The 13,884-nt window shown below is 35.0% G+C and overlaps 1 protein-coding gene across 23 annotated transcripts in view; it reads left to right on the plus strand.

Moving 5' to 3' along the window:
• Ptprd (protein tyrosine phosphatase receptor type D) overlaps window positions 1–13,884 on the plus strand; it is a 2,287,128-nt gene that overhangs the window by 838,141 nt on the left and 1,435,103 nt on the right. For all 23 annotated transcript variants that reach the window (XM_085839214.1, XM_085839210.1, XM_085839224.1 and 20 more), the window contains exon 6: window positions 6,796–6,833. The gene's annotated coding sequence lies outside the window, so the exon portion shown is untranslated. The remainder of the gene's footprint in view (window positions 1–6,795; window positions 6,834–13,884) is intronic.

Here is a 13,884-nt window from a genome sequence, read left to right on the forward strand (position 1 = left end):
CTTCTGTAAGGAGCAAAACAGACATCCAAATGGAAACACAAAGAATAATATGTTAAAGATAAAGGCTTTTGTTACATATTGAAGTGAGAGAGAAAGTAGAAGATGATGTCATGGTCTTGTAAGCCTGCATTGACGTGTTTATAAAAATATAAAGAGATCTAAGATATGGTCTATGGGGGTGTGATGAGGTATGGGGGAAGGGGGTGCCTCAGCGAATCCATGCCAAGGCATCCCTTCCCCCTGAGGGACTAGCCACACCACCAGTATAGTATAGAATAGAGTTTATTCATGGCATGGGGAGGGTAGTTAAGAGGGTGGTAGAGACAGAGAGAGAGAGAGAGAGAGAGAGAGAGAGAGAGAGAGAGAGAGAATAAAGAGAGGCCAGCCATGATTACATGGAGAGAGGGAGGAAGGGAATGGGGAGAGATGGGGAGAGAAAGGGAGCAAGAAAGCAAGAGGCAAGAGAGGGAGGGGGGCAAGCAGTCCCCTTTATAGTGGGTCAAGCTTACCTAGATATTGCCAGGTAACGGTGGGGAGGAGCATACCTGGCTATTGCCAGGTAACCATGGGGTAGAGTTTAGACAGAATGCCAGCATACGTAATGTTCAAACTGTAATAAATACAGGTTGGTCTTACATATTTCATATAACGTCTACCTTCATAAGAGCTACCCATTCTTCATTCTGTCTTGCACTCATTTCTTCCCTTTTCTTCCTTTTATATGAATGAAAACACGAGAAACTTTCATTTCCCTAAGTTGCTATTTATTTGCAGCAGATACCAAGCCTCTACTCGCAGGACTCTGCTCTGTCTCTAACTATTGGCCACAGTGAACTTTTATATTTCTGTTCGCATCAGCAGGGACCACACTGCTGATGGACCACACTCAATCTGAGCTTCATATAGTAAGCAATTTGAAAACATAGAAGAAAAAAATCTTCAATGAGGGTGGTGATGTTGTTCATATAAGTCAAACATTCTTAGATTTTAGCAGAACAGTTTGAAAAAACTATAGCTTCTCGGGGTCAATGTTTCTTGCCATCATCTGAACACATAAGCTTAAAGCTCAAGATCCTACAGAAACGGTGGTTTCTATAAAGATTTGGTACTCCTCATGGTTTTAGTTATAGACAAAGAATGAAGCAGGGTAAAAATGTATTATCACAAATACAAAGAGAGCCAGTCACATTTGATGGATATTTTGAAAATCAATAATGAAAAAACTAGTTGGAAACAAGTAATAAGCAAATTGGGATGTTACAGGAGAGGACAACTCATCTCCAGTGTCCTTCACACTGTTTTTACCTATTTTTGAATCATTGAAATTGGTGCCAAATTCGTCTTTACATGTTTGTCAAATTTTCATATTTATATCCACCATAAATCTGAGGTCTGGTATATGGCATGTTCTTCTGTGGTGCTCTGGGCGGTTTTTCCTGTTCAGGGTGGACATTTTTCCTAGGAAGAAGCTCCTGATTTTCCCTGAGAAGGCTGAGAATTTGCACTTGTGAGTTTACAGCCCATGCATTTCTTTGTTCTATAAAATTATTTGCTCTTGTGTTGCCAACAATCAATGAAACAATGGTACAGTCCCATTAACGTCAAACAAAAGCAACCTAGAAACAAAGGTGGAAATTGCTAGAGGAAAAATGTAATTGCTTCCAGATAATAGTTTCTATTGAACAAGGAGCCATAAAAGTTCCAAATTTCTGTGTATTTATCACCACTGTACACAAATTATAAAGAGTGATTACTAAAGAAAAAATGAAGAGAACACCACAAGTAATAATAGGATATTTCAAGTTGTAACTTGTAACACCTTCATGAACAGGATTCATTTAATAAGATTTATGCCTCTAGAAAAATGCATACAGTTCAATGATATTTGTGTTTTTCAAAGATACATGAAAGTTTTATAAAATTGACCAAATCCTGGGTTATAATATTGACTTCAATGTACTTTAGAGAATTGGCTAGAGAGTGTTTTATACAAAAATTAACTTATATTGAAAAGCTCTCCAGATATAGAAACATTTTAAAACAAAAACCTGAAAATATTAGAGACACATATACACAGTTAAATGCAATGTTCCTTGACCATAAAACCAATGTGAGGAAGCCTGAGGTTCCTGGACGTGGTAAAATAAGAGTAAGTATTTCAAGAAGCTACAGAGAACATCATTCAGTTAACCCAAACACAGGCAGGCAATAACAGACTGTAGTTTTCCATATTCTATCCGTTATATGTTCTAGGCAACTTGTGGAGCTTGCTGTGTAGTTCTGTAAGGGCATACAGTTCTGTGGCAGATTGCTTTGCCTACTCTGTGAGGCATTGTGTCTGATCCCAAGCACACTGACAAAAACAATTACTTGAATAAACAGTAAAAATGGTAAAAATTGATTAAGTCAACTGAATTTAAAATGCAAAGGTATGAGTTAGTGCTTTTAGGAGTGAAGCAGAGATTTTTAAATCCCAAGGAGGAAAGATCTTCAGGTGTTGTTAGATCTTTCCCATAAAACCACTGAAATCTAGAATCTAATCAGATTTAATGAAAACACAATACTAACACGAAAAAAAAATGTGCATCTTTAAAAAGGCATATGGCAATTTAACTGATGCTTTCTCAGATGTGAAACCTTTAGACTTAAACCTCAGTAAATAGTAATAGAAAAAGGCTGAAATACAGCTAGCTACAAGTTGAGCAAATGCCAGACTTCATGTAATGATTTGCTATGAGATCAAGACAAGTTGCTGGGATGCTCTCATTGTAACCCATGTCTGCAGTGCTGACAGTCCTGAGAGTGAAGTAATAAAAAAATACACATGAATTTATACAAATGCATATTAACCCTTATTATATACATACAAGCATATATACATACATACATACTTATATAAGGACATGCTTTAAAGTTCTTTGATTTGAATACCATAGATACACTTTCATTATTCACATATAAAAGGACTTTGCAGATGATAAGTTAAAAGGGATTTGGACGTATTTTAATTTTAGCACATGGAGCTGTAGAGATGGCTCAGTAGATAAGAGCACTTGCTGCTTTTGTAGAAGACCTGATTTTAGTTCCCATTACCCACACAAGGGGACTCATGACTATAATTCTTGATCCAAGGAATTTGACACCCCCTCTTCTAGTCTCTGAAAACATGCATACAGTTAAATAGAAATAAATCTTAAAACATAAAACATTAATACATGTTTTTAATCTTGGTCACTCGGTATGTAAACAATAGAAAATTAATTGCATTTTACATATCAACAAGAAAGAGAAAATGAAACTAACTAACATGTCAGATGACATATATGATTTTACATAGGGATGAAATTTAACATATAGAATACACTGAAAATTGTAATACCTCCCATCAGAACATTCTATTACATTACTGGGATACACTGAGTGACCAAGAGTAAAAGACAAGTCATGGAGAAGGAGGAAGTATGTCCAGCAAGAACTTACTACCCCATGTGTCTAGAGAATGCAAAAACAATAATGATCAGAAAAACTGAAACAAAAGTGTATTTGAACAATCATTTTGATGTTAGAATGTGGATAATTATAAAAATCATTCAAAAACCTTTCCTTAATGTAAATGTAAATTGGAAACAATAATGGAGCGTGTGTACACTGATATATATATATATATATATATATATATATACACGTATATATATACATATATATATGTATATATATATATAATACATTTTTTACATGATACAAATGTTACCTAAAATATGGGAGATGAGAGCACTTGTAAATTGTGAATTTCTGGTAGAATTTTAAAATATGCAATTACTGTACTGTAGATGCTTTTTCCTCAGATAGTTAATTTCTACTCATAAGCTTATGCTCAACGGGACTGAAAAATTGAACATGTAGAAAACTTATTGATAGCTGCTATATTCATATCACCTCTGAAGTAAAAGCAATCAAAATGTCCTCTTCTAATGAATACATAAGATAATGTGCAATAATATTCAGTGTGATATTTTTGAAATTAAAAGAAACACAGAATCAGTGCATACTACCATTGAAAGATTTTGTAAGACTTGTTACATAAAGTGAGATAGATAAAAAGGCCAGGAAATCGTAGAGGTTGTAGCAGAGGGAGGGGCAGGAGGCCACTTCTAATCAGTACATTTTCTTTTGAGGTTTGAGAAACATCATGGGATGCACAGTGATCAATATATGTACAACACTGTGACCATACTACACATAAGTTGCATAAATACTGAATTTTACAGTATATAAATTGTAGCACAATAAAAAGCATGTACTTGATGAAAATTTTAGAAATATACCTACTTTTATTAAATATAAAAACATTACAGTTACATATTGTGAGGTGGTATAATTCAGGACAGTGATTCGGTGAGATGAATATTGCTCTAGAAACAGAGCCCAGGACTCATGGATGCCTTGTTTAGGGAGAACTATCAGTGTGCCATTGTGATTGAATTTTGCTGAGACAAATAGAAAATAATCAACCTTAACCTCATCTCGCTGATTTCAAAACAGCAGTTTCTGATAGACTGGGTTCTGTACAAAGGAATTTTTAAAAAACATATTCTGTATTTCTTATAGGCGAAATTAGGGAAGAATCTATGTGATTAGTAAAATGGTTCTATAAGTATTGATATGATGATGGTTAACAGAACAAGCTATGATGTGATGACATAGACTTCAAGACACAAAACCAAAAGAGGCGCCAAATTTAGAATATACTTCTACAAATAAGTGAGAAATACAGAAACCAGGAAAAAGCTTAAAAAAAGTATTTTTCAATTAAATAGGCACTCATGATTAACAAATAAGTGAAATTGATGAGATATCAAGGAAGTATAAACTAAAAATACTCATTTTACTGATGACTAAAGTCAAGCACAAGAAGGATGTGTGCTGCTCAGGTTCCCAAGGGAAGTTCTCCATCACAGTAACCTCATTTGCTCATGCCAACAGAAGCATGTCTTGTCTCATGCTTCTCCTCCTGGGTATGTGTAATGGAAATGCATAAAAATAGCATGCCACTCAAAAACAGTTTACAGCAAAAACTAAAGTGATCCATTTTTTTACCAATAATGAGCAGTCTATAAGTTGTTGATAATCACCCATAAAACTACAACAGGGTGATGAAACTGGAGAGCAAAAGGGCTTGTGGATCTCACAAGTATGTTAAGGCAAAGAGATTTAACATAAGCTAAACACTTGAATTTCAATCATACAGAGATCAAAACTAGGGCATATGAACTAAAGTTCAGCCTGAAATCTACAAAAATAAACCAGCATACTATTTGTGGTCTACTGAGAGTATATATAACTATACTCAGTGATATTATATACTATATTATAAATTTTGCCCTTTCCTGGCAAAGAATAGTCCAATTGCCATATGAAACTCTGGTGGATATGTGCATCAAATACAATCCTCCCAACCTGTTACATCTGTTGTAACTGGATACACTGACCCAGAGCTAGCCACAGGCAAGCTGCGTTGGCCCTTTCTAAATCTCATGAGAGATGATCATGGATGCTCAGCTGGTAACTCAGAAATCACAAGAAATAACCAACTTAAAATATGAAAACAAAGGAAAATGCACTGGCATTCTTCATGCCTTTTGTGCAAAGCAGTGAGATGCAGGACATGTACTGTCTACTTTATACCATTGTAACCCGACTGGAATCGTTCGTGAGCCCAGGCATAAGACAGGAGCCCATTTATATGATCAAAGAGTAGGTTTGGAAAGAAGTCTCAAGAGCTTCACTTGGTTCTTTGCTTACACCTTAGTTATGTAGCATTATAGTAGTTATCCTGATAAAACAGAAATAATCCCAGTTCCCCTTTCTAGAGATAAGATGTAGGCACACATGCTTGTCTATACATATACAACCAGATGATACAATATTGACACTTTGTCACATATATTGTGTCCTGCATTCACTTTTGCAGATACATTTTCTTAATATTCAAGCTTAAACTGATTTCCAAGGCAAAAATGGAAAGGCTCCCATCGAATGTTTTAAAAATGAGCTCCCGTGTTTTGTAATAATAATGGTTGGAAGTTCAATATTTCTTCTCAAACACAGAGGCAGAGAGCCATATTTACAAAAGAGCTCTCTGTTTGCCATTTCCTTCACACAAGACAACATTGATAAAACCTTTGCACCCACACCAGGTGCTTGGCCTTCTCTGGGGAATTTGTGCTGCCTGGATACTGCCTTTGATTTGAACTTCAAACATCTTTGAAAAAATAGAGGCTGATTTAAATACCATTTGGAAATTTAAAGGCTCATATTTTATTTTATTTTGTCACAATGCCTTCCTTCTATTTACTTTGCCAAAATGAATCAGTGCTGTAACTGATTATTGTCCTGTGGCGAGGAAGAGAATTTGGAAAGTGGAGGCTTGATGTGTTTCACACTCAAAAATGTACATGTGTGTACTAAACTCTGACAAATTGAAAATGGATTTAATAACAATCTCACAATGTATGAGAATTTGGTCATTTAGCAAATGATTTGTGGTCAATTGAAACATCTTTTCCTAACCTAACTGTCTTCATACACCGCTGACAAGAATAGGACAATATGAGGTTAATTAAATATGTTTTAAATGAAAACTGATTTTTGCCTAGGAAATTACTTGCATAATTACTCTTTTAGTTTACAGTGTTTGCAAAGATGATGGAGAATTACAACCTTGTGTTTTCTTTAAAAACAGATTTTAACCCCCACCCCTTTTTTTTTCTCCCTCTTTGTTTTGTCTTACACTAGGCTTGGACTCTGGATCGTCTGGTGACTTCAACTGTCTGGTGAGTTTTGTTCTGTTCTGTTTCACCGCTGCTCTGGGAACGATTTCCCTTTTTCTTTTAACTTAAGCCTCAGTAGTTTAAGAAAAAGGGTTTTCTAACTTCTTTTTAACTGAGGGTGAATTTAATAAAATCAAAATCAATTTCATACTCAGGGTACAATGATATTCTTCATCTTGGTATTTGACATTTAACCTAGTGCTTTTGGAGAGAGTCCCTAGAAAGGGAATTGACAGAATTTATCACTGAGTCTTAGGTTGGAGAGGTCTCTGCTAAGGATCAGTTATTATGCATGATCAACTTGAAAGTTTTAGATACATCAAATTAATGTAAAAAGATACAGCCACAGAGAAGTTGAGATAATAACCAAACTTTGGAAATGTTTTGCATATTATAGTAGAGCTGTAAAACCCTGAATGTAGTGGATTTCACTCCACTGAAACTCTTAGTTTTTTTTCTAGTCTTCACCTATCTCAGTTATAGGCAAACAAAGGTATTCCGTTTAATCAAAAAATGTAATTGTTGCAACAGATTATGTTTTTATAAAGTTGGATGCTGATGTGGACAGTACTTTGTATTTGTGTTCACTCCAGCCAGCCTTTTGAAATAATGCTCACATTCAAATATCCACTAAGATACCACAACACTTTGAACTCATTCAATATTATTCTACTATAAAATATTATATTCTTTTATAATTTATTAATCTGGAAACACTATGGTTCAGATTCCTATGTGCCCTGGGGTACTTTGTTCTCTTCATATTTGCAGGATTTACCCTTGTAATATGGAGCCAAGAGACAGGCACATTTCTATTTAGGTTGCAGGAACAAATCCAGTCCTTCCAGAAGCAGGGTTCAGTGGGAAGCTTAGGAGGCCAGTCTCTCTGTGATGGTCTTTTATAACCCACTCAGAATTGCTTTCATGTGTTCTAGAAGAATACTTGTCATGTGTTCATCGAGTCAACCTTGCCATGACTATGTTTTTTTCCCAGTCTCAAAATCTACCCAAACACCAAGATATCCATGTTGAGCCCACACTTCTTAACATTAAAGAAAGATAATTACAGTGAATAAAGAGAGTACTTCAAGTTGTGTGAGATGGTGATGTTTCTAAGAGCTTCTGGATTATACCTCCCCATGGGAAGTGTGTTTTGTTCCTCCTTTTCTGCACCAGCATACCCTAGGGGTTAGCATCATTACTAGGAGAACCTGCTTTGACCCATATTTTTCCATTTTATCTCCTGTCTCTGAGTCTCATTAGATTAATGACCAAATATTTATTAATATCCTTTCTGCATTTCACTTTGTCCAGAGCAAAAGTAAGCTGTTATTTGCTACCCACAACAGTTTAGCCTGTCAGCAATGTGCTAACTTTTCTTGATCAGGAGTAGAATTTTCATGCCCTTTCATTAGGCTTATGTAAGGAAATTTTAAAATAAAAAATTAATAATCATGTTTCGAGTGTTACTAACAATATAAATGATGAATAGTAATTTAGTGACATTTTTTACCAATTTTTCAATTGTCTGTTCCCAGTCATTCCTCAGAAGTGGATAAAGTGTATCACATTCTACAAATAAAAAAAAATCTATTTTAACCTTTATTTAAAGGTATCACCTTAAATACAGCCCAAAGTTTTACCTTCTTTATTTGTAGCAAATAATAGCATTTGGTCTGATTTTTTTTTTTATCCTTTTTGTTTTATTTTTCTAAATATTTTCTGAACCATGTAGTACTATTTCTTATGAATTCCATATCTTCATTTAAATAATGTAGAAACTCTTAGGATGCTAGATTATTCTGGATCTTCTTCGCCTCATTTGTCTTAATTAATCCTCCTTTAATAACACCAAAAACTTACAACAGCTCTAATTCACATGCTTTCTAACCATGGGTCCTATAGGATTTCTCCACCAGTGTATTGTTTAATATAAAGTATTATTCACTGATCTAGAAGTAATCATCCTTCACTAAACCTTGAATGCTGGTCACATGATTCTATCTCCACTAACTGCGGTATTCTATTTCTATGTGCAGAACTATCTCCTATACCTTTACATATACTCAAACCTACTTATTATTAAAGGAAAATTCAAGTTCCATTTCTCCCATATGACTTGATAGCATTAATTATTGTAGTTCAATTCATTTTCTGATAATTACTTTTATTTTTAGCATCAAAAAGTTCAGCTTTTTATCTAGTCAAATTATCATTGCTTCTGGAGTGTTTGTGTTTTATGCATAGTTCTTATCCAGCAAATTCACAAAGTTGAGAAGTGAACCCTAATGCTTTGTTTGCTAAACAAGACACATTAAAAACAATGCTCTATCCTTAGCAGTTCTCAAAAATCATTTTACAAATCAATTAGCTTATTTACAACTTTTGCTTTATTTTAGAGATCAAGTTTGAATTTTAATTTGCATAAAGCTTGATTAAGTTCAGAAATGACTGGCAAAGCAAACAACAACATGAAGTTAGGCAAGATGGATAGCATTACCTATAACATGCAAACCACAGCAGTTCTAAGATACAAATAACAATATGCAAACTAATAATACCAATTAGATACATTAAAATAAACTCTGATCAGTTACTATAGTTCTCAATCTAAAAAATAATAGGGGCTCTGGGATCAGCCATTAGCAATAAAAATTCCTTTCAATATTCATTTATGTAAGGAAAGGTACTTAAAGCTTATGATTCACTGATTTTTGTGTCTTTGTGGGTAGCCACAGCGATTTGTTCCAATTCATCAATTTTAATTTCTACACCTGGAGCCAGAACTTTTAAAGAGGTCAAAATAATAACATGCACAGTGGTGTACAGCTGGTTTTAAATTTTTAAGAAATCACTGGGAATACAGAGTGCTTGAGAAACACTCCCCTCTATTTTAATTTTGACAGTGTATTTTGCACTCTTTTAATGACAGGGAAAGGTGGAATGTGTTCATTATTTGCTTTAGTCACAGAGTCGATGGATCAAGATGTATGAGACTCAATCTTATGCTCCAATTGCAAAGACTAAGAAGACATCTTTCCACTGAGTTCTCAGCAAATCCAATATAAGAATTCCCCAGAAGTAACTTTGAAATCCGAGTCATAAGAAACCCAGAACTTGGGTGGGTAAAAGGAAATTTCACCTTCTGGGCTTTTACCATGCTTAGATGTTAGGGCAACTTGTTTTAAATCCAAACAGCATTCCCAAAACAATCCCAATTTTTGAAAAATTCTTGCATATGCTTTATAGTCATATAAAGTCCTAATAAGTCAATTAAAATCCATGGCAACATAATCCTTTTACCATCAAATGGTGGTAATTAATATAAACTTCTTTTTCTTATTTGTGCTCTCAGTTTTATATGTAAATTTTATGTAAGTTTAGCCATCCTGATTTTTCATTGTCTTTGCCATTGTTGTATTGCAAGCAAATTTCAAGCCACATTCATATGGTTAGCATTAGTCATGAAATTTCCTTCAAATCATATGAATTATTCAATTGTACCATTGCTTTTTCCAAGAATCGAGTATTGTCTCCCATCTAAAAAGTTTAAAATAAGATTTTGTTTCTAAGGAAAACAAAAATGTCTTGATGTTTTAGAGAATTCTTTCCTAAAAATCTTAACTATTCAGCTGTTGTAGCTTTAGCCCCTAGGCACTTCTCTGTTATGAACCCTGGGATCAAATCCCAGGACTTCCAGAATATGATAAAATGAAGGCTTGGTAGTAAGTTGTATTGTCTTTTCCAACCTTTTATGTTGTATGCTCAGATTAGTAGAAATGAACTCTCAAGGCCTACCTCATAGGTGTGAATTAATAAATACATATGTGAGGATGCTTTGTATATTTTAAACAAACACCTACTTACTAAAATTATCTTCATTGTTATCTTGAGACCTGTGTCAGGACACAGCTTGCCATTCTGTGAACATAGACTATAAGTTTAGAACAAAGGAAATAGTTGTATTTGTATGTGTTCATGTTCCCAAACTCTACTGAATAACTATTTGTGCAAATATTCAGACAGGGATTCAGAAATAATATTTAAATTAAACTAGAAATGACCCAGACTGTATGCTCTTTTATGTCTTCTGCCCAATTACATTATTTCATTTATTATTATTTTAAATTTAAGTTACTTTTAAACGTCTAGATATTTTGCACAAATGTATGTTTGCAGAATGTCTGGGCCTGGTAGCTGCATATGCCATAGTAGGGCATCAGATCCCCAAGAACTGAAGGTCCAAACCATGGGCAGCCATGTGGATACTGGAAGTTGAATCCAGCTACCACTAAGCCATCTCTGGAGCCACAATTGTTACTATTTTTAATTGTTATCTACGAAAATCACAAGCACTTGCGTTGGACTTTTTATGGAGTCCCTCGCTGGGCTAGCAGATTACTGCCAATCATAATGATATATTGAGAGATTGAGAAGTCGTCTGTACAAATCCTTTCTTTTTTGAATGTATGGTCTGAGCCAATAAATTTCCTTTAATGAATAGTGAGGATTACATCAGCCCATCTCCTTCCTTGGCTGAGATTAAAAGCCTACATTTGCACACCACCTTACAGGTAGGTGGGTGATAGGACTACAAGTGGCCAAGTACAAATGGAGCTAGATGTGAAGCTAGTCATTTATAGGCAAACAGAGGACACAATAGCCTAGTATCTTCAACTGCAGTGGAGCTTGTAGGGATATATAAGTTTGAGATATCACAGCCACTAGAAGATATCAAGATAGCTACTATGGAGAATCCCATTTCTAGAGCCAAATTTAGGACCTAGAACCAAAACTTGCCTTTTAAGCTATGGATGTTTGTTTGCTTGTTAGTATTTTTGCTTTGCTTATTTGTTTGTTTGTTTTGCTTTTTTTCCCCTTTATCAGAGTTGTACAGCTCCCTGACACTTATCAGCATGACATAGATGGATGGTCACTACAGTATTACAGTGACTCTCAGATGCAGAAACCTGCTACCTGAGACACAGTTTTAGAATTCTGTTTTTGTTTTAAAATAATTTTATATTGAGCCTCACCAAATTTTTTGGGGGGGCACTACGTATTGGGGGAGGGCTCCGTTCCCTCAACCAAACGTCTAAAGAATATTTATGATACTATTTAAAGATAAAATTCAGCATTAGTCCTTCACCAAGGTTAAGCTGAGTGAGCCTAGCTAATCAAAGGTGGCCAGTTTTCTTGTTTAAAAATAATCAGTCTTTTGGTAGTAATACTTTGAGTTCTTTACTTTTGAGTGTCATAAAGTAACAGTTCATGTTAAAGCCAAGCTAACAGTCACTTCCTGAGTTAAAAAGAACCAAGTTTTCTAGGTGTGTGTTTTCAGCACATTGTTCAGCTCACTGCACTCAACACTTACCTTGTTTGTTCAGATGACCTGAGAAGACACCACCTCTTCTGTGTTTAGCTCTTTGCTTTTTATAGTAGAAATCTCTCTGTCCTGTTTTTAAGAGCCATACTAATTTAAATGCCACCAACATGTCCAAAGAGTGTCATTTCTACAACAGCTAATTAGTTAAACATAACCTTTCTCCTTCATACATAGGACTGGAGATCAAAAATAATTGTATACAATTACCTGGAATTGAAAGATTTAAATTTATTGCTAAGGAAGGGGCACAACAAATTATGCCTCATAAAGCATTTCCTGTCAATCATTAACATCTGTACAGCAGGCAGAGGACATTAACAGCTACCTCCCGAGTGCTCATTCCCTTTTGATGATGGGAACCAGTGAATCAGGGGTTCAGGCGGATTGAGATGTCATTCCCACAAGAAAACTCTTCCATGGAGAGTTTTCACTTTTTGTTAACCTAATTTATCTTCAGGGCAGAATCAAAAAATGCTCCTCAAGGCAGCCCATCCCATTTAGGCAAGACAGTAGCATGTACATTGTCCTTCTTGGCACAGGACAAGCATTGCTGCATGTCAGCATCTTTGATTTTCAGGATGCTGTATTGGCACTGATCCAAGCAGCTTTTGAATGGATGTCAATATTTGAGTAAAATCATAAAAGTATTTATTTGGCGAAAAGTGAAAGTAACTACATTTTTAATTTTAATATCTGATCTAGAATACTATATTTTTTTACTAGAACACTGAAATTCTAACAAGTCTGTTGATGTTACCCACCACATTGTTCATATACCACTGAAGAGGGGGATCTGTCATTAATTGAACTTCGAATCTCTTGTGTAATTGCTTGCATTTTGTACTACATCATACCAATATTTTCCAAGTGTTCACAAAACCAGAAGCAAATGTTCTCATAACTTTTCTTTGTTACTCTCAAACTTTTCTGTTTGTTCACCCCTTCTCTTGAGTACTACACCCTCTTCCTTCACTCCTTTCTGCACTGGACCATTGTCTAAAAACTCTCATGTCCTCACATACTGGAAAAACTGCAATTTGTACTTTATGTTACTGAAAACCTCTTCCTCCTGATCTTGAGGAGGTTCCAAGACCATCAGCTTCATTTTGGATTATTTTTCTTACTTTAATTTGAATTATATTTAAAGTTTTGCAATGTTGAGAATACAACCCAGGGACTCAGTTAGTTAAATCCCTTGCTCATATTATCCTATGCTCTCAAATAAAGTATGTTTTTCAATAAGACATACAGATAACTTAAATTATTATTAATGATGGAGCTCAGAGAATATTACAGCATATTTCTGGAGGTCTTACTAAGCAATGGCAAACAGTAATTGGGATGAGCTTTCAGGGAAATAAACAGTGTAGGAGGTCAAAAAACATGTTGTTCTATAAGGCTCATATTTGAGAACAATGTCTTCTGGACTTTGTAAATTTGTGGTTTTTTGTGGTGCTTCATTCATAAATGTCATCAGCCACAGGTGGCTGCAGGTTGGACGTGGCTGATGGAAGGTTTAACATTGTCATCCTTATGACTCTCTACAGCTGGGTGAGAATGTCACTTCACCCTCACCCCTTGTTACTGAGATCTCATTAATAGCTGGGAAATTTGAACTGGCATCTAGAGTTGGAAGACACTGAAGAATAATAATTTAGCCATTATGTG

Source organism: Mus caroli, unplaced genomic scaffold (assembly GCF_978045245.1).
Source record: "Mus caroli unplaced genomic scaffold, Mus_caroli_1 scaffold_6, whole genome shotgun sequence".
NCBI classification, from domain to species: Eukaryota; Metazoa; Chordata; class Mammalia; order Rodentia; family Muridae; genus Mus; species Mus caroli.